The 21,517-nt window shown below is 43.5% G+C and overlaps 1 protein-coding gene across 2 annotated transcripts in view; it reads right to left on the bottom strand.

The window, feature by feature from the left end:
- Window positions 1–21,517, bottom strand: part of NEXMIF (neurite extension and migration factor) — a 233,617-nt gene that overhangs the window by 55,435 nt on the left and 156,665 nt on the right. The window lies entirely within an intron of this gene.

Genomic DNA, 21,517 nt, shown 5'->3' with positions numbered 1-21,517 from the left:
GGAAGACGCTACTGAGGCGGCAGAGGTCTGCGTTCTGTGTTTTGCCTGCTGCAGAGAGGCAAGAGTTGCTGAGGCAGAGAGCTGGAAAAGCAGCTGAGGAATCGGGTGCCGAAGAGCTGACTGGTGAAACGTGAGTACAGCAGCTGGGGCCCCGGGGAAGAGGAGAGAATGGCAGACAGCCAGGTTCTTGAGGACGTTCCGCTTGAAAAGCTCACTTTAAGAAGTTGGGCAACCTGGTCCAGAAGAGTAAGGGGTTGGTTCCTGGTTACTGGGCTTTGGAATGTAAGCCAGAGAGAACCACTTCCCTTGAATCCAGGTCCTGAAGGGACAGACATTACTGGCTTTGAGGCTGCGTTGCCTGAAGATAGCCAGCAGAGAATGCAAAGAGAGCTTGCTATGCTAAAAGCATGCGTACATGCATCACTTTTGCCCAGTTTGGAGGGCGTAAAGTCAGCAAGGGCTGCCTGGGAGGTGCTGAGAAGTTTGTGTGAAACTTCAGCAGGATGCCAGAGCCCTGGAGGAGTCATGCAGAGCCTGGAGATGGCTGAAGCCCCAGTCCCTGAGGTGCAAGTCGGGGGGGCTGAGAATTCCAAAGGCAAGTTTCAAAAGTTTTCCACTGTGAGTGCTGAAGTGAAACGCAGTTTCAGCGAGGGCAGGGCTGGCACAGAGGGCTCTTCCGGAAGAAGGGGGGCCAGGCCAGCTGAAAGGAGCCCTGGGCAGTATTTTTCCACTGGTGATCGTTGTCATCATGCAAAGTCTGGAAAGCGGCGGAGAGCTAGACGCTTCAAGGTCGGCCACCTGGACAAAGTGAAGATAAGGCCTAAAGAGTCGCGTGGGAACGCAGAGGCCAGGCCGGTCTCCAAGGCAACGGAGGAGGCTACTTCTACGGAAGCTGCCAAGGTCCTGAGCAAGGGGTAGTTGGTTGCCAAGACAACCAGACAGAACTACTGCAAAAGCCCAAAGAGGGGGGGCAGCGGGACGTTTGTTGCCAGTATGGCTTTGTTTGAGGACAGCTCTGAGAGACACACTAATTTTCGTTTTGTAATCGACTCAGCAGCTAACTGCAACCTGATCCCAGAGACCCCTGCAGTCGAGATGTGGAATTGCAAGGCAATTCCGGCTGGAAAAACTGTTCAGTTTGCAAATGGGACAAAGAGAAATGTGACTAAAATTGTAAATGTGTTGTTTTCTGTTTTGCAGGAGCAGATGGAAGTTTGCATTGTGCCAGGAGTGCAACACTGTATTTTATCTGTGCCTTATTTGTTGAAAAAGGGGTTTAAGGTTTGCTTTGAACATGATGTTTGTACAATCTCCAAAGGAGGGAAGCAACTGGTCAGAGTTGCAAAGGGGCAGAATGATCTCTTCATTCTTAAAACGTCTCTGGAGGGTGAGGGGAAGGTTGAGAAAGCACAAGCCCTGCGTGCTACAGTTCCCACTCATGTTTCATGTTCGTGTGTGTGGCATAAGAAGACAGCCCATGCCTGTCTTGAAGAACTACAGGTGCTACCTGAGGTTTCCAAAGGTTGTAGAATTGCGGAATGTGCAAGAGTCCTAGATTGTCAGGCTTGCAGACGGGCAAAGGTAAGAGGGTGCAGTTACCCCAGGGTGGAGAGGGTAACCACAAAACCTTTTGATCTTGTGCACATAGATCTGTTGGGTCCCATGAAGGAACCAAGTTTGGGAGGGGCCAGGTTTCTGCTGACACTGCAGGATGATTTTTCGCAGAACACCTGGACACATGGTCTCAAATCCAAGGAAGATGCAGCACAGCTGATTAGGCGTTGGATTGAGGAGGTGGAACTAATGTTCTCCACCAGAGTCAGGGAAATTGCTAGTGACAGAGGTTCACAGTTTACTGGGTCTGCTTTGCAGAAGTTCTTTCACAAGAAAGGGATAAGTCACACAGTGACTTCTCCTCAACAGAGGGGGGTGGCAGAGCTCAGAAGTGAGGCTCTGGTTAAGGCTGCACAGGTGATGCTGTTAGATTCTGGGTTATCTCCAAAGTTTTGGATGGAGGCAGTTAAATATGTGAGCTTCACCTGGAATCGGTCCTACAATTCAGTGGTAGGAGACACACCGTTTTTCATGCTTCACGGGAGGAAACCGCAGGTTCACTTCCTCCGTGAGTTCGGATCAACGGCCTCGCTGCTGGTGCCTGAAGCTTTGCGAGGGCCAGGTGAACCCAAGTTCCAGAAAATGATCTTCTGTGGGTATGAGCCAACGGCTCGTGCATGGAGGTTTGCATATCCGTCAGGTGATCAGAGTAAGCTGCTGATCAGTAAACACGCTGAGTTCTGTAAGCAGGAGGAAAGGTCAAAGACCCCTGCCAGACGCGATATTCTTTCAGAATGTCTTTCTGATTCAGAGCAGGAAGGTTCTGATGAGGAGGAAGGAGAGCCAGGGGCTGAGTCTGCTGATGACGATCAGCTCACTGACCAGAGTCAGGAGCAGGATGGGGCATCTCCACAAGTTGTAAAAAGAGAGCCCAAGAGTGAGCCTAGTTCTCCTGTGAGGGTAATTCCAAGGGTTCGAAGACGTGTCAAGTCAGAGGGGGAATCCCAGGATGCAAAGGACACACCTGCTGACCACAGTGAGTCAGAGGAAGTGCCTGAGTTTGTGCCCAGGAGGTCCAGTCGCACAACGAAGGGAATTCCACCTGAGAGGTATCAGGCCACAGGTGCGTGGGTAAGTTTCGCACAGTGCGAATCTGAAAGTTGTGAGGATGTTCCACAGATGCCTGACAGGAACGCCAGGAGAGGGCGCAAGGCATTAGGGAAGGGATTGATCTCACAGAGGTCTGCAAAGGTACATCCACAGGTCTTGTCAGGAATGGAGGCAAGAGGGGGTGTTGGGTTTCAGAACTTACTGGGTTAATTTTTGTTCTGAGTGTGCCTCCCATTCTCTGACGTTTGGAAGGAGGGAGGAGCTCTAGTTGTTGTTCTCTCTGTGTCTCTGAGAGAGACGGACGGAAGCCATGAATGCTAGCAGTCCAGGAGATTTTGGGAAATGCTGAGCTGTAAATATTTGCTACAATAAAGAACTGTTGAATTTGGACATACACAGTGCTTGGTGTATTTGGATCTGAAGCAGACTGCGACAGTTTTGATCCGCTGTGTTTTTACTCTGCTAGACGAAACCGGAGAAGAAAAAGGTCTGCGCAGCTTGGCTGGGAGCGTGCCGGACCACTGGGGCTAATTGGGGCCATAAAGCAATTAGATGGCCAGTGCAATTAAGATCTTATCAGATCTTCACAAGCCATTGATGTCCAACCCTCTTTTAAAGCCTTCACTGCCTCCTGTGAGTATGAGTTCCATAGTTTAACTATGCACTGTAAGAAGGGTCCATGGAAGAATTCTGTAAGAATTTGAACCCCTCTGTCATTCCTTGGGGTGGAATGTATCTTGACTGGGCCAGTAACTTTTGCCCATTATTCTGTTGACTCCCAGTTTTATGCCTATTCAGTGATGAAGTCATCTATTTTCTTATTGAAAGTTATTTCACAGCAAGTGCTGCTCAACAGTGGAATGGACGCTTTCAGAAGGTGACGGGCTCTCCTTCCTTGGAGGTTTTTTAAACAGAGGTTGGCTGTCCATCTGTCAGGGATGTTTTAGCTGTGATTCCTGCATTGGAGGGGGGTGGATTACATGACACCTGGGGTCCCAACTCTACAGTTTGGCGTAGCTGTCAATATTTCCCTTTTTTAAAGGGAAATTCCCTTATTCCGAATAGGATTCCTCTCAAGAAAAGGGAAAAGTTGACAGCTATGCAGTTCGGTGATTTCATTTTTCTCCTGGTCCACCTTCTTCTGATCTCTCCCTCTTTTGTCATTATATTTGGGGATGCAGATTATGGCAAAGTTTGAAGAAACATGTCACTGACAGGAGCAGCAGAAACAAGTATTTACGAAGCTCACTGGGTGATCCTGGGCTGTTCACTGTCCCTTAGTCTTCACCTTCCTCACAGAGTTGCTATGAAGATAAAAAGGGAAGGGGTAAGCCATGTACACCACCTTGAGCTCCTCAGAGCAAAAGGTGAGATATAAATGTAATAAATATTCAAAATGAGCTAAAATTTCAAAGTGAATTTTCACAATGAAATTCAAATATAATTATTTATTCAAGTACTTTTCACAATGAAATTCAAATATAACCCCAAGGCCACATGTGGCCTGCAAGGCCTTTTTTGTGGCCCCCAGCAACATTTGACACACACCCACACACCCTGCAGCCGTCATGCTGCCTTCCCAAAGCTGGGTAAGCAAAGCGCTCAGTTGTGGGAAGGAAGCATGAGGGCTCTGACAGTGCCCTAGAGTTCTCCAGCTTACTTCCCAAAGCTTAATTAGCATATATATTTTTTTTTTGCTTGAGGTAAAGGACAAAATGTTACCCGCCCAATACATGTTCCTAAACTGACCTGACACATTTCCCCAAGTGGTGGACAAGCCACATTCACACCATACATTTGATACCACCGTACATCTATGATACCACTTTAAACAATCATGGCTTTCCCCAAAGAATTCTGGGACCTATCAATTGTTACAGGTGCTGAGAGTTACTAAGAGACCCCCTGTTCCTGTCCCAGAGCTACAGACTCCAGTGTGGCTTAACAGTCAATGCTTCTCTCAAGGAACTCTGGGAACAGATTTCCCTTGATCTGGAAACTATACCTCTGTTGAAGCAGCCTAGATTACTGCAATCTAATTTTTGTAGATGTTTCCACAACACAATTAGGGTCTCTTATTTGCTCCTATAATTTGGAATGGATACTATTTTTGATTGCAGTTATGTATATTTTTAAAAATAAAACAACAACAAAAATCCTCACCAAAGCTTCAGTGTTCAAAGACTCCAAACCAAAATTTCCTACCTTTCTGACATCTCTTGCTAATGGTTTGCTCCCTTTGTTTTTGTAGGGCACTGCAAACATACGTAATCAGGCTCTCTGTGCAGGACCCTGTGATATCCCTGTTGAATTATGCAGAACTGGAGACTCATAAATAATGGTTCGCTGCAGCACAAACAGTGGCGATCTGTAACGTGCCTACATAGTTCTCTGAAAGAGCTCTTGAAATTCTCCGCAAAGCTTGGAGCTTCAAGCAGCTACTTGGCATAAGCAAAAGCCAAACCTGAATGATGACAACCCTGGTTGATTTGCTCATGACCACTCAGAAAAGTAATGGGCAGAGCTGGGAAAAGAGCCCAAGATGCTTTGAGAACAACAGCTAAGGTGCTGTGCAGATGCACCCTGGCATATTGCTGGTTGCCTTTAAACAGAAGTGTTATTAGCAACATCATCACTTTCTACTCTTGCTGCAATAAATGGTGTGTATTTGGCTTTGCATCTACCCTGAGGTAAAGACAATGCTTGATGGTATGTTTAGAACAGCTTCCCCCAACTTTTTTTAGTTTAGAGAAAAGGCAAATAAAAGGTGACAATGACAGAAGCTGAAAAACTGGTGCATAGGATGGAGAACGGAGATAGAGAAGGGTTTCTTTCTCCCTGCCCCCCCCCTTCTTTTGTAGCACTATAACTCATGGTCATCCAATGAATATGATTTTTGGAAGATTCAGGACAGAGAAAAGCAAGTACTTCTTAACACATCACATAGTTAAACTATGGAACTCACTCTCATAAGGCCACCAACCTAGATGGTGTAAAAAAAGGATTAAACAAGTTCATGGAAGGTAAGGCTCCATCAGTAACTAGTAACCAAGATGGCTATGTTCTGCCTCCATGGTTGGAGGCAGAAACGCTTCTGAACAGCACTTGCTAAAAACTACAAGGGGGAGAGTGGTCTTGTTCTCGGGTCCTGCTTGCAGGTTTCCTCTTGAGGTATCTGGTTGGCTACTGTGAGAACAGGATGCTGGACTAATGGGTCATTGGCCTAATCCAGCAGGCTCTTCTTATGGTTTTGTGGGATTTTTTGGTAAAGTTTATTATTATTTCATGTTATAATGTATATGAAACAGAGAACAATTATAACAAATGAAAATTAAAAGATGAAAAACAGGCATTTAGAATGAGTAGCTGCATATGAATTACAATAACGAAGCCCAAATAAGGACTATCATTATCTGATTATTAAGTATAGTTCCAGGTTTGCCAGGTCTTCTTATGTTCTTAACCTGATTGCCCTGCAAATGCATTGGACTACAGCTTGCATCAGGCCCAGCCAGCATGGAGAGGAAGGCAGACTTCACTAGCAAAGAATCCCTCCTTGCCAACGGTTGCCATGTTGTGCTGCCAGCCAAGTCCAGATGCTGCTGAGTGTAATCAGAAGCCTCTGGACCTCATGGTGGAGCAAGAACAGGTTCCTCATGTTCCAAAGGGATTTTCTGGAAGTAGCTCAGGGAAGGTTAACCTTTTGCCAGGTAAGGCCAAGTGCTTCTGATAAAAGAAGGAAACAAGGACCTAGCTCAACCTTGAGCTGAACCACCAACTCACTAGCAATGCCCACACTCTCAGTCCCCCTCTTTGTAAGATCATAGAGCTGTAGAGTTGGATGGGCCCAAAATAGAAGGGGAAGCTCAGCTCTTGTCCAATTCACCAATTCAAAGTCCTCTTCCTAATTGCCTGGGGCAGATTCTTTAGTCTCTGTGGGTGATCAGGACAGTATCTGTTTAGGAGTCTGAGTTAGACAACCAGATGCACAGCCATTCTGTGTTTATACAGCACCAGAGCTGAAAAAAATAGGTGCCCCAGCACATTTTAGATACATTAGTTTTATTTTACTGGTGCACAAAAATGGCTCCAATTTTTTTCTAGACTGGGGGCAAAATTAGCCTCCCAAGCAAAAGCTAGAAAGAGCTGTTGTCATGAAGAAGCAGGACCTCCAGAAGATAGAGACAACTCAAAAACATCCTGAGGTTTAAGCATTCTGTGTCAGCTCAACACACAAGGGAAATAACCCTTTAATCCTGTGCACTGTGTTTCGTTTACTGCAGTGTTATCCTGCATGAAGACATTATGAAGGATATCCCTAGAGAAATTTAAGGCACAAAAAACATCCTGAGTTTGAACTTAATTCTACCATTCCAAAAAGGCTGTAAGCAATGGCAGATGACCTTTAACATCACTCACTTGTCAAGAGCTGCTCTGCTTCATAATGCCACACCAAATTATATATTGCTCCCTTCTCACTCTTGCAGGCTTTGCTTTTGGTTGGGACTTTAAAATATTTATTTTCATTCATCAGGAGTGCCTGCCATTGCTGTTATTGACAATGCACCCCCCCTTTTAAAAAAAAGTCCCCTCAAGTCCCACAAAGCGGGGATTAGATCTTTTAAAAAGATAACAGAAATAATTTAGCAAGTCACTAAATTTATTTCCAAAAGGGGCTCAACCTGTCTTATACTTCTGCATGCTAATGTGAATAGCTAACTGCAGTTAAAAATCGTGAGCTGTACACTGAGTTGAAGAGAGAAAGTGAACCTTTCGGGTTTGCAGGGAATGGGATCTTGATTCAAGTGATATTTGCATTTTGATCCTAAATGGGATTGCAAATATGCTTAGTAAAAATAAATTAAAATACACTGTAATTATCCTATGACAAGTGCTTGATTGCGCTTATTCCATCATCTAAGCGTGATTTTTGCTAACCTTCTTGTAATTGTTGATGCTGGTGCAAAACCCTGAATGATTACTCCCCAGCCTTTTTTCTTTTTGTAGGGCTCTTATGCTCATAGTTCAAGATTAAAAGGTCCTAATATTGAAATGTGTTGAACATCTGGGGGCTGGGGCTGAGCACCCTCAGCTCCCTGCCACCCCAAATGCTGTCATCATTGAGAAAAGAAGGGCACTCAACGTCTCAGAGCAGCAACACCACCTAAATGCAAATTAAGGACAGGTGGAAAATTTATCCCCTTTGAATGGAAGATGATATCAAGCCATATTTCCTAGTGCCAAAACCCCTCACCTGTGGCTGAGGATTCAAAAAGGCACGGGTTAGCAATAAGCCAAGAGCAAAGGAGATGACAGATGAAACAAACAGAGAGGAGATTGCAGCTAAAATGTCATGGGGCCATGACTACCAGTGGCATAACAAATTAATATTTGCTGGGATTGAGGCCAAACCCTATGCTAAGGGCAATTAATATAGAATTACAGGACAACAAAAGAAATTTAAAACAGGTCTACCATCTACTTCAAACTGGCCTAAAGACCATGAAGCCTCTAGCTGCCCTATTTCTGCATCCTGCCAAAAACCAGAGAAGAGGATGCAGTTCAAAAGCACGTCAAAGTGCAAGTAGATAAATAGGCGGGAAGGTAAATGGCGTTTCTGTGCGCTGCTCTGGTTTCGCCAAAAGTGGCTTAGTCATGCTGGCCACATGACCCGGAAAAACTGTCTGCAGACAAACAGACTCCCTTGGCCAGTAAAGTGAGATGAGCGCCACAACCCCAGAGTCCTTTGCAACTGGACTTAACTGTCAGGGGTCCTTTACCTGTACCTTTTAATTTCAATATGAGTAGGAAAATGAGAGTACCCCTAAACATTTTTTAAAGGAAAAAAGCACTATCCAAACCTAAATAGGTTTCCCCACATCCCTCAACACCCTCCCGGATTCTAGGGGCAGGTCTAGATGTTATATTCACTATGCAGATTGGAATGCCTGAGGTGAGCTTCCCACTCTGGATTTGTAGGATTTCATTAGAATTCACCCTCTCAGTTCTGCCCATCAGCTAGCAAAGATGAGTTCAGCAATACGAACTGGCAGCAACTCAGCTCTTTAGCAATAATAATAATAATAATAATAATAATAATAATAATAATAATAATATTTATACCCCACCCATCTGGCTGGGTTTCCCCAGCCACTCTGGGCGGCTCCCAACAGAACATCAATAGCGATAATAAAAAAGCAACAACATCAAACATTAAAAACTACCCTAAACTTAAAGCATATGAAGATGGTTGACTAATTTGTGTGTTTACAGAAGGGTCTCCACAAGTTAAATTGGGACCTCTAAGGAGCCTCATACGGTCCCACATCCCTTAAGTTTTAACACCTCTGAGGTGTTAATATGTAAGGGATGTGGGACCATATAAGGCTCCTTAGAGGTCCCAATTTAACAGCATCAGTGTGCAGAGCAGTTTACAGAGTACAGAATGTGTTCAGGGTCAGTTACGCTGACAATTAAAACAGCAAATTCAACTACAAATCAGTGACAGGTAAATTCAACAACAATGAATAATCTTAAAACACAATGTGACACTCATTAGGTATGAGGCTAAGAAATACCAAAAGCTGGAATACATAAACAGATTTAAATTAGAAGCCAGCATGAGTACATAGTGACAGGGCAGTGGATTTTGTTTCGTTTTTTGCATACTATTGAGTATACTTGTTACCCAAATTCTAAGAAAATCCAAGTCAATAGCGATACCAACTAAGCATGAGGTAATTTCTTTATATTGAATAAAATGTACCCCTAGACTCAGGGGAAGAGCAGGAATAATCCGCAGCCACATTCTTCAGTTTTCATTGCTGCCATTCTGGATTTATTTATTTTTTACATCAAGGTCAGCGCGCAATTTTTGTGAGACACTAAACTGAAAGTTAAAATTAAATGCCCCCAAATATGAAAAAGAGCAGACGATTTCTTCACAAACTGCCTAATAACAACAACACCTCCCCACTGTAAAAAAAACATCCTTCCACTGTCCAAAAATGCAAGTAGATATATAATGGCTATTCACTGCATCACCATGTTGCACATCAACATCAAATTGTGTATGGTTTTGCACATTTATAATCAAGTTTTATTGATGATGATTCCATAAATTTTATCTAGTTGTTCACTGCAGCTATTTGTTTCCAAGGTAACAAATGCACTTCGCTCAAGAGACACAGTAAATCATGATTGTTCTAAATTTGGGGGTCCTTGGCCCTTTGCACTGTGGAATAAATGTATCTCTCACTGCAGAAAATGATGCCAACATCACTTAAGACTGCAGCAATTAGCTTCAGTTTTGTTCAGATTTTTATAATTGAAAACACACATAGACATGAAGCTGTGTCATTGGAAAACAAATGCTGCAAAAACCACAGTTCCTGGATTTCTGGTGCCTTCATGAATGTTTTTATTCGTTCCCCCAACAAATGGCTGGTCAGCCATTGCATTTGTTAGGAGGCCCACTGGGTGCCAAAACCAATCATTTCAAGTCCAACCCTCCAAAATTGTTAGCTAGTAAGTTTCGTAGCCACAGAAGCACCTCCACACCACTTTTGTCTCCGAGTTGGTGAATCAGGGGCCAGGAACCTCCTTTCAGGGGCCTAGATTTGGAGCAAAGTTCTTTAGTTGCTGACCATTTATGTGCACATGTCTATGCTATTGATGACTTTTTTTAAAGTTCTTGAAGTCAGGTAGGCAATTGGGTTCACCGGTAAATCCAGTTTTGGGTATGTCTCCATCCATATTATCATATGAGAGAATTTAGCATGACTGTATTGTGCCATTTATGACAGAGTTACGGACTGTGCAACTGCAATCTATGTGACCCCCTATATTTACAATGAAGCCTATGCAAGATAAGTTCAAAGCACCAGAACCTGAATTCAGTATCAGGAAACACATACTGGACTAAAACATGGGATTTCGACAGAGCAATAGCGTTATGCCTGTCAAAGAGGTTTAACACTAAATGTTATAGTGGGATGAACACAAAACTTTTATAAAGCTTTGTTTCTGTGGTATATACACTGGAAGGAAAGAATTAAGGGTGGGTTTCTGGGAGATGTCATGAGATTGACATTGGATTTTTGCACGTCTGATTTGGTGCTAAATAATACAGTGATACCTCGGGTTACATATGCTTCAGGTTACATACGCTTCAGGTTACAGATTCCGCTAACCCAGAAATAGTGCTTCAGGTTAAGAACTTTGCTTCAGGAAAAGAACAGAAATTGTGCTCTGGCGGCACGGCAGCAGCAGGAGGCCCCATTAGCTAAAGTGGTGTTTCAGGTTAAGAACAGTTTCAGGTTAAGTACAGACCTCCAGAACGAATTAAGTACTTAACCCGAGGTACCACTGAACAGAATTTGGGGGTATATATATGCAGGTAATTGGTGTTGTGACTGGAGATATGTTGAATTGCACTCCACATGCTGGCCTTCCCAATGATTTAAGGCAGGATAGTTGGGGCTGAAACTGAAAAGTGAGCAGGCCAGAGTTATTCCCTCCCCCGCAACTCACCCCAGTTACACAGAATACAAAAAATCCCACAGTCACATTTCCACACAAATAACCCCCACAAGAGCGAAAGAGGCAAGTTTCCAAATGTTTATGTTAAAATTGCTAATATTTAAACAAAAAAAGGATCACAAAAAGCCAACCCTAAATTGTATGCCTGCTGAAAAGGATAAAGGTAAAGGGACCCCTGACCATTAGTTCCAGTCGTGACCGACACTGGGGTTGTGGCGCTTATCTTGCTTTATTGGCCGAGGGAGCCGGCGTACAGCTTCCGGGTCATGTGGCCAGCATGACTAAGCCGCTTCTGGCGAACCAGAGCAGTGCACAGAAATGCCACTTACTTTCCCGCTGGAGCGGTACCTATTTATCTACTTGCACTTTGACGTGCTTTTGAACTGCTAGGTTGGCAGGAGCTGAAAAGGATATTAGTTCACAAAAATGTATGTATAATAAATATGTTAAGTCTGTAAAGCACCACAAGACTCCTTGCTGTTCTTGCTCTAATTAAAAGTTCTGATTTTGTCCTATAAAGCCTTAAATGGCCCAGGGACTGCCTCTCCCCATATGAGCTAACCCAAACCATGAGATCATCATCTGAGGCACTTTTTTGTGTGCCTCCTACATGAGAGGTCCAAAGAGTGGCAACATGAGAACGGGCCTTTTCTGTGGTGGCTCCCTGCTTGTGGAATGCTCTCCCCAGGGAGGCTTACCTGGCACCAACCTTCCTTTTTAACCAGGATTTTAACCTTTGCTTTTAACTATCTATGGCCTTTTAGAGTGGACTGGATGTTTTAATGTATTTTTTTCCCTTCTGGTTTTAGTATGCTTATGTGTTTTATTTTCGTAAACCATTTCGTAAATCATGGTAAAAAAGTGACTAATTGCCATGAGTTGCCACAGCAAAAAGTGACTAATAATAATAATAATGGCACTAGGGTGAGGAGGAAGAGCGTAAGATCATATTCCAAATCCAGGTGCAAGGCATACGTGCTGAGTTTGCATTAAGGATATGAACTTTGGTTTCTGGGATTAGAATTTCTGTATCCTTTCAGATGCTCAGATGATGCCATGCCTTGTTTTCCAGCCAGACCCCAGGAAGAGTCAGGTTCAGGCCCTTGCACAGACTCCTCAGATGCAAAGCTGTGCAAGTGCCCTGCCAAAATTGCAATGTGACATCAAAGCTACAAATGATAAACACCCATATGTTTTAGGCATATGGTCTTAATCATTAATGATACACCCTAACCTTGATCTCCTAGGTAACTTGGATTTTAAAGTGCAAGGTTACAGGAAGAGGAGGGGAGTGCTCCAGCTTTGGGTAAGAGAAGCAATTAAAAGAGAAGAAATGTAGCAACTGTATACACCGATAGTAATCAGAGATGACAGTCAACATTTCCGAAGGCTTCCTGACCTGCAATTTCAGATATTAAACTGCTAATCCTATGAGAAAATAATTACTTATGAACAGGCGTAGGTTTTTGGTGTGTTGTTTTTTTATATGTAGCAAGAAACTTTTTAGCCCATGGAGGCGGAGCATGGGCTTGGCATTCACGGGTGGATGCACAAGGTCTTTCGCCCACTATATGAATACAGCTCTGTGACTTCTCTTTCACACATGCAAACACCTGAAGGGCTGCACTATGGAAGACGGAAAAAAGTTGATCCTTACTGTTCCAAAGCCTAGGACCCAGAGCAATGGATCCACATCGCAAGAAAAGAGATCACAACTCAACCTTGCGGACAACCTTTTGACGGTAAGAGCTGTTTGACAGTGGAACAGGCTACTCCCCTTCCTTGGAGGGTTTTAAACAGAGGTTGGATGGTTATATGCCAGGGACCCTTTAGTTGTGATCCCTCCATTGTAGAAGGCTGAGCGAAATGGCCCTTGGGGTCCCTTCCAACTCTACAGATGTATGATTCTACATGTACTGGATCAGTCCACTGGTGTTGCCTCTCCCTTCGTGCCCCAAGTGAACTTGTCACCATATATGCAGCGTGTATGGCTTTATCCACATTTATGCTTATATTTCACCTGAGCAAAAGAAATTGGTCTTAAGTTGCAAAATTGATTTGTGGATCGGGGCAAGGTATGTGGCAAGTAGGTGGATGGGTGCTTTTTACAGCAACGTTTCAATAAAAAGTAGAGGTACTGTAACAAGTAACGCCTTGCAACTAAATTGCTGGTGCACAGAGTGCTTCTGCATGTATTCCCCCTGTTAATTTGGGTGGTTTGGGGAGGGGGGTGGCATATTTGGGTCCAGTCCCTGTTCTATTTGATTTCTTCATTGGTTTTCAGCTGTGCCCCTGGAGATAGTTAAAAATCGCTTCTCAGTGTGAACTAGGAAGTGGCAGCCCATGCTGTTTGTGCGCAAGCTCTGCATCAAAACTGCAAAGCAAAACCAAATCCATCCAGTGCACCTTTTTACTGTGCAATATGCTTCACTGTAACAGTTTGGAAAAGGTAAAACAACAAATGGCACTAGGGGGTTGTTGTGCCATCTCCTGAGCCACCCTGAACAAGTAAGAGCCAGGCTGGCTCACTCTGACCACAGTGCCACTGGTTGTGGGGTACTCTCCTGCTTGGTGGGGAGAAGACTGATTGCTGTAGACTGCAGCTGCAACCATGTCTACAAAAGTTGAACTATTCCAACACCACTGCAGTTACTGTTACATAAAGCAGCAAAAGCGTAGGCTTATCTTTCATGGCTGAAATCATTCTTTGATGGGGAATTTTGTGACCTACACAAGAAGCAGCAGGGGCAGGGGCAGGTCTTAATTGCATTTCTTTTCGGCTGAAGCTGCAGAAACCAGAAGCGGGTAATGCCATCTGCTGGTTGCAATACTTTTCTTCTAGAAGAAGAAGAAAAAGAAGCTGGTACTCACCATGAAGTTGGCACAGTACATGCCACACTTTTAACCAGTGATTTTCTTTTAGAAAAGAAAAAGGTCTTATCGAGTAATATGGGAAGTCACAGAAAAATATGAATGGTAACGTATGATGTTCTTAAGATGTATTATGTGAAAACCTAATAAAAATTTGATTTTAAATTTTTTTTAGAAAAAAGGTCCTGATACTGCGTACCCATGGTAAACCTGATACAGGGTACCCTGATACTGAGTACCCCCAGGAAAAAAGCACTGGCTGGTTGATATGCACCCAGACTTACAGCTGTCACCTGCTGGAGAGGTTTCTGTATCTCCATGGAACATCTCCTTGGCCACATCCTGGAACTACATATTTTATTTCATAAAATTTATACACCGATTGTAAAAACAACAACAACCAACAACAACCCCCAAAGCAGTTTACATAAAAAGCTAAAATAAAATTATCTGTAGGAGGAACTGATAACAATTTAAGGCTTACAAAAAGTTTGTTTAAACAAACAATAGACTAACAGAAGATTAAATCTCGCATCAATGTTGTGAACAACTTTTTAATTTGAGGATTCAATATTTCACTGGCACAGCTAAATCGTGAGAGGAGGTGAACTGTTTCAACTTTAGGGGTTTGCCGTATGTTATCAGTCAGTAGGCGCTACTGCAATTGTTTGTTGACTTGACTTGATTTATGGGCGGGGTGTGGGGTGTGGAACTGCCTGCAACTGGAAATAAGTTTTCTGTTTGTTAGGTTCGTTGGCAAAGCAAGTGTAGGTGTAAACAATGCATGAATTCAAAAACTTGTGTCAGGTTTTATGGCTTAATTTCTAAATAAGAGATATGGAGTCCATCTTGTCTGAAAATTGTGCTTGGACCCACTTACACGGAAGCTCTTTCCCAGTTCACAGATGTGCAGAGAATAATTAATTTTTCTCTCTCTTTTCAGGGAGAGGAGAAGAAAACGACCCTCTGCACAACAGTAACAGGACACATTACTATGTAAGTGCTGTACAAGCCCTATTGTGATGAAAACAGGTTAAAAATTGCAGCAATGTTAGGTTTAGACTTTGCCTCATCTTACCATTGGTGAAGGGTCCTATTTTTGAATGTTCCTTACCAGACATTAAACTCCCCCACATTTAGTAAAGCAGCACACCAAGAACAGAATATACACTAAGACTCTCTCTTCTGTGTGCTAGTTTGCTACAAGCAATGTGTTTAGGGGTTACAGATGGGGTGCAGAATTAAAAAAAATTAAAAAGCACATAGTAGAAAATTATGCCATTTCATTCTGCACAATTATTTTACTTATTTAAAAAGCTTATACCTTGGCCTGTCCTAAAAACAGTCTTAACACCAGCTCTTATTCTGGTGCCAAGATTGATCCGGAATCTAATCTACTGCATTTAATCACTTACTTTCTACTGCCTGGTCTAGTTTTTATTTTATTTTCCTGCTGCAGACATTATTCCCCAAATAATTAACAGAGACAATATTCCCAAAGTCAATACCCACTTTTTTATAATTTGCAAATGCACACAAGAAAACGAAGCTTTCTGCTTTGATTAGGGGTGCAGGTGCACATATATTAAATGTTTTGCAACAAGTAATTTGCAATGCTCAACTAGCGCAATGAAGTCAAGCACCTCGCCCAGTACTCGGCTGTTATGCCCATTGATTTGAAAATGTCTCCCTAATGCACTTATGCAGTTCATAAATGCAAGGACGCTTCTTTAACCCCTGTAGCTATTGATCAGGTTCCTTAAGCTTGCAGTCTGATCATGCGTGTGAATAAACCTTATGGTGAACAGCAAGAAAGAGGAAAAATTAGAAGCAAAACAAATAATAAAAAGATAACCAAGCAATAAGCTTTTTGTAAATCATGGTTATTTTTTTAAAAGGCCATATTCCTTATTTTTAATTCATCAAACTTTTTGAGAGTTCTGAGTATCTGATGCTTGAAATCATTCCCTGCAGTAGGAAATTTGGTTATCCAGCCATTTAGAAACACTTTGGGCCACCCAGAAAAGGGGAGTTGTTTCTACATACTCAGAGGGGTTTATATATGTACAGTGGGACGGAAGTGCATAAATTGCAATATCATCCCATCAAAATTGGCCTGACAAGGGCCCATGAATCCCCAGGGCTTACAGAAGGTTGAGGGAACAGAGCCAGTGGGAGGGGGTACACCTCCAACTTACTGACCAAATCTGGTCTGCAAAGCTGTTTTCCCCAAGCCATGGTCACCTGTCGGGTGCGGAACAAGTACAGGAATGGCTGGATTTGCTGGGGAACACAGCTGTGCAACCAGAAAGCAGGCTTGAAGTCTCTTCCTGTCAGCTGATAAGTGATACTTCAGAGCTGCTGATCAGTGACACCCTTATCAATGCATCATAGATCTCTTTGGAAGCTGTGTGAGGTGCTTTGAAGTCCTGATAATCACCACCTGATATCATTGTAATGTTAGGGGATTGATGGGAGGATATGAAACCCACCCCCCAATTATTCACCTATTCTACCACCCATCCTTGCCATTTTCAATGTTATTGTACCAGAAGGAGCAGGAGGATGAAAAAGAAGAGAAGGAGAAGGAGAAGTAGAAGGAGAAGGAGAAGGAAGAAGAAGAAGAAGAAGAAGAGGAGGAGGAGGAGGAGGAAGAGGAGTAAGAAGAAGAAGAAAATGAAGAGGAAAGGGAGGAAGAAGAGAAAGGAAGTTGTTATGGTGGTGATACTTTAAGATGGGTATTGCCAAGCAACAAGTAAACATAACTTCAAGTCTTAGATGAATCTGAAGACACACAGGAACACAATTATGACAATCCTCTTTTCCTTTAGGATTACATTTTCCCCTTACCCAGCTTCTGCCTTGTGCAAAGAGAAATAATGCAAAAACATAACATGATGGCACTTATGGCTCCTTGTGAATGAATCCCGTGGCATATAATTACTTTGAACTAGTTCTCAGGCAGTAGGTCATCATGGTATCAGGGCTAGGGTGCCAGTACAATCTGCTACGGTTTACTGTCCATAAGGGTGGGGTGCGGGAAAGACTCTCCCGTGGTGCATTTTAAGCACTCAGAAATCTTTAGACCAAGGCAGCAGTAGTCTTTAGGCTGCTGTTTGATTTTTGGAGACAAAAGAATTTCCTGACCAAGATCAAAAAGAAACACAGATAGGTCTTTGAAGTGTCAGGAAATGATTGCTTCTAATCATGGTTCTGTCACCAAGCTTTTCCTTGTAATGATCCTTGACTATGATCCCTAACCTTTGGAGCCAAGCCCTCCCATCTATAAAACATGACCCAATAATTCGAAACCAGCCACAGTTAAATGTTTGCAATGATTACTGCAGGAGGGAGCTCCCTCCCCCCTTTAAGGCCACTGCTTAACATTTCCTGTCCTATTTATTTAGTCTGAATCCTATCTCTCAAGTTGGAACTCAAGTTGGTGTACTTGAAGTTCCCAGGTGACATACCACCCAGAATGAGGCCCACTTAACTTCAGCAAGGTGGCTGCAACATGCCCACTTGGAGGGACCATTAGAAAGTCTTGGAATCCCAGGACAGAAGTGGGGTTGCAGGTGAAAGCAGCACTGCCACAACCACATAATCAGCATTCCTCTTCTTCCAAGGCAGTGGTAGCCAATGTGGTGCTCTCCATATGTTGTAGATTGCAACTTCCAACAGCCCCAGGGATGGTGAGACTGCAATCCACAACATAGAGAAGGCACCATAATAGATACCCCTGCTCTAAGGAGATTAATTTGGGTATTGTAATGTTGTCAAGGGCTACTAATCATGATGGCAGTATGCTACATCCAGGATGGACACTATGTCTATGAATACAGCAGTGGGAGAGGGCTTGTGCTGTGTTCATGCCATTCTCCTGGGCTTTCCAGAGGTGTATGGTTGGCCACTGTGGGAAACAGGAAATGCCAGGCTAGATATCATTCATTACATTTACTAAGGGCTGTGTCCCTGCTCGCTCTACTCATGAACCCCCTGGCCAGTCGCTCCATATTAACCACCTAGAGCTTTCTGCTTCCCCACAACATGCAACTATTAAGCTTGCTTTTCACCTCCCCAACCCCATTTTGGAAGTCACTTCCCTTTTCTGCTCTGCAGTCCTACTTTGCACCCATTTTTACCTTCATCCCCATGTCCATGCCTCCTCCTTTTGTGCAACCCACCCCCATGCACAGACCACCCTCCTGGTGACCTCCTTTGTGTTCCTCCTGCTATGAGCTGCAACTACTAAGCAAACTTTTCACTTCTGCCAAAGTATGTAGCCACCACCCCTTCCTATCCTGCAGTTCCTCCTTTCAATCCCATGCTTCCTACTCCCTCCTTTTTTTTTAATAAAAAATTTCTTGTTTTACAGAAGTATGTGTAATGTCTCTCGTATTTTTTCCATGTAACATTTTTACAAATAAGTTTCATTTGTTGAGACATTGGGGGGGGGGAGGGGGGAAGATGGGGGGGCCGGGTGGTGATGTTTCTATTTTGCTTAATATATGTAGGGTTTGGTGTCAGCGTTGCTTGTGCTGTTCATTTGTGTTTCTTTGGTGGTGAGAGAGGTTGGGGTTGGCCTAGGGTGTGGTTGTTTGTTTGTGATTGGCTGTGGTGATCTTTGTTTTCGTGTGTGAGTGGGGTGGGTGGGTGTTTTGGATCACGTTAGCCATATTGATTTGTATGCTGTTGGTGGATTATTGTCATTGTCATTGCCTACTTTTTCAAAACTCCATGCCTCCTCCTCTCTCCTATTATGCAACACCCCTTTGCACACACACCCAGGAGGATATATGTTACATTATATATGTTACTGTATCTTTGAAATGAACAGAATGTTAAGAGCTAGGCTGCCAGTTACCTTGTTCAGTTAAGAGAAGGTTGAGTTCAGCTGATGTGTGTTGTGCATATATGGTTGTTTGCTTGCAAATAAAATACCTTTGCTAAATTACTGCATTGGATCTGGTACTTCCTTGATTCCAGGAGTAAAACACACTATGTGGAGCATCTCTCCCACAATTTTAACCCCCCCCCCAGCGTCCCTCCCTTAGGCCATAGCCACCGATGTTGTGCAACCTGCCTTGTCTTTTGTTGCTTTCACCCCACTCCACCCCAAATTTGTGCAGATACAGGACTATGATGAGCCCCTGCAAATCCTCTGATGGGGATTATGTAACAACACAATTATTTTATATTCTTGACTAAAATGAGACCACTCTTGCTTTACTCTGTATCAAATGCCTGCTTAGGGGAGAAGATCTTACATGACTTATGTGGGTCATTTAATAAAGCATTAGCACATCACCTTTGTCCTGTGGCTTATAAATCTACTCAGCATCCCTTCAGGTTCACTGGGGACCTTGCTGCCTCGGAGGCGAAAGAAATTTCACCTCCACATCATGGGTGGGAACTGTCAGGCATCGCATCACAATGGGCACAGAATGATGCTTTTTGTTAACTTATTATAATTATATATTAGATGCCTTTCCAGCATTGAAGACATAGTACAATGATAAATCAAAACAAAACAAAACCCTAACTCAACAACCAAAAGATGAACAGCAGCAATGAGAACCAACAAAATCAGCTGCCTGAACCAAATGCCAATGGTTGGTGGGCCCTGTAGGAAATGCTTAGGAACCATTATCCTGACAAATGTAGCTGACACTTTCCTAACAAAATGCAGTCACCTGTGTTATGTTGCAAGAACATAGCATTACACTAGGAGACAAGGGACAGAGGATCAGGTGGGTGGGCAGGGGAGGCAGCAATAGTTATCAGAAAAGCAGAGAAGTTAAGAGGAGGAGAAAATAAGACCCCTGCGCTTTGCATAAGAACATAGGAAGCCCTTGCTGGTTCAGGAAGCAGGTCCATCTAGTCCAGTGGCCTGTGGCTAAGAACAGACAACCAGCTGTTTCTCAGAAGCTTACAAGCAGGGCTTGGTGGCAACAGCTCTCATCAACCACTAGGACTGATAAATATATTACTAGTTATTAATTTATATTTTGCCTTCTATATGTGACCTCCCACCCATTGCTTTGTTTACCATGATGCCTGATGAAGGAGTCTGGACAACTTGAAATCATGCAAATAATCAATGTGGCATTTAGGTGGGCCAAATGAAGAGGTTGCCTTTAATAACCTTTAATTATTATTATTATTTATTTATTTATTTTTAATTGTGGGCTGACTTTGCCTTTCATTTATGACACATTTTTCAGGGTTTAGTCATAGATCATTTATACGCTGCATTTCCCACAGATGCATTTGTTCTCAAAGCAGCTTACAGGAAATTATTGGTCAAATAGTGCAGTAGACATAATACATTTTAAAAAAATAGTATCACTATAACACTAACAATTCAAAGTTAACAATTCATACAAATGACATTAAAAGGAAACTGGGAGCATTAAAAAAAAGATTTCCTGAAAGGTCTGTTGGCAATACTCCAAAGAGACCCTGAAGCTGATGGAATGAACACAGTGGTACCTCGGATTAAGTACTTAATTCGTTCCAGAGGTCCGTACTTAACCTGAAACTGTTCTTAACCTGAAGCACCACTTTAGCTAATGGGGCCTCCTGCTGCCGCCGCGCTGCCAGAGCATGATTTCTGTTCTCATCCTGAAGCAAAGTTCTTAACCTGAAGCACTATTTCTGGGTTAGCAGAGTCTGTAACCTGAAGCGTATGTAACCTGAAGTGTATGTAACCTGGGGTACCACTGTACCTAGCAACCCCCTTGCCACTTTTATACATAAACTCAGAAAGCTGGAACTACTGTGTGCAGCCTTCTTGCGAAGGCTCCTAGGTAAGAAAGTAAGCGGCTGTGCCTTGAGGGCAAGCACAGTGTTTCTCCTGCATCTCCCCCTACCCACCAGAAGATGTCCCCTCAGGCCCAGGGGACAAATGGCCCACTATCTGGCTCCCAGAACTCTCTACAGGCCACACCTGGGAAGTGTCCCTGGGCTCCGATAATGCATCTCCCCCTACCCACCAGAAGATAATAATAATAATAATAATAATTTATTATTTATACCCCGCCCATCTGGCTGAGTTTCCCCAGCCACTCTGGGCGGCTCCCAATCAGTGTTAAAAACAATACAGCATTACATATTAAAAACTTCCCTGAACAAGGCTGCCTTAAGATGTCTTCTGAATGTCAGGTAATTCTTTATCTCTTTGACATCTGATGGGAGGGCGTTCCACAGGTCGGGCGCCACTACCGAGAAGGCCCTCTGCCTGGTTCCCTGTAGCCTCACTTCTCGCAATGAGGGAACCGCCAGAAGGCCCTCGGCGCTGGATCTCCCCTCTGGCCCAGGGGACAAATGGCCCACTATCTGGCTCCCAGAACTCTCTACAGGCCACACCACTGTGTGGCTGGGAAGTGTCCCTGGACTCCGATAATGCCTCTTGCTTTCCTGAATGGCTCAATTGCTCTAC

Source organism: Podarcis cretensis, assembly GCF_951804945.1.
Source record: "Podarcis cretensis genome assembly, chromosome: Z".
Classification (NCBI taxonomy): domain Eukaryota; kingdom Metazoa; phylum Chordata; class Lepidosauria; order Squamata; family Lacertidae; genus Podarcis; species Podarcis cretensis.
The sequence above is the reverse complement of the archived record's forward strand: the minus strand, read 5'-3'. Positions and strand labels throughout refer to the sequence as shown.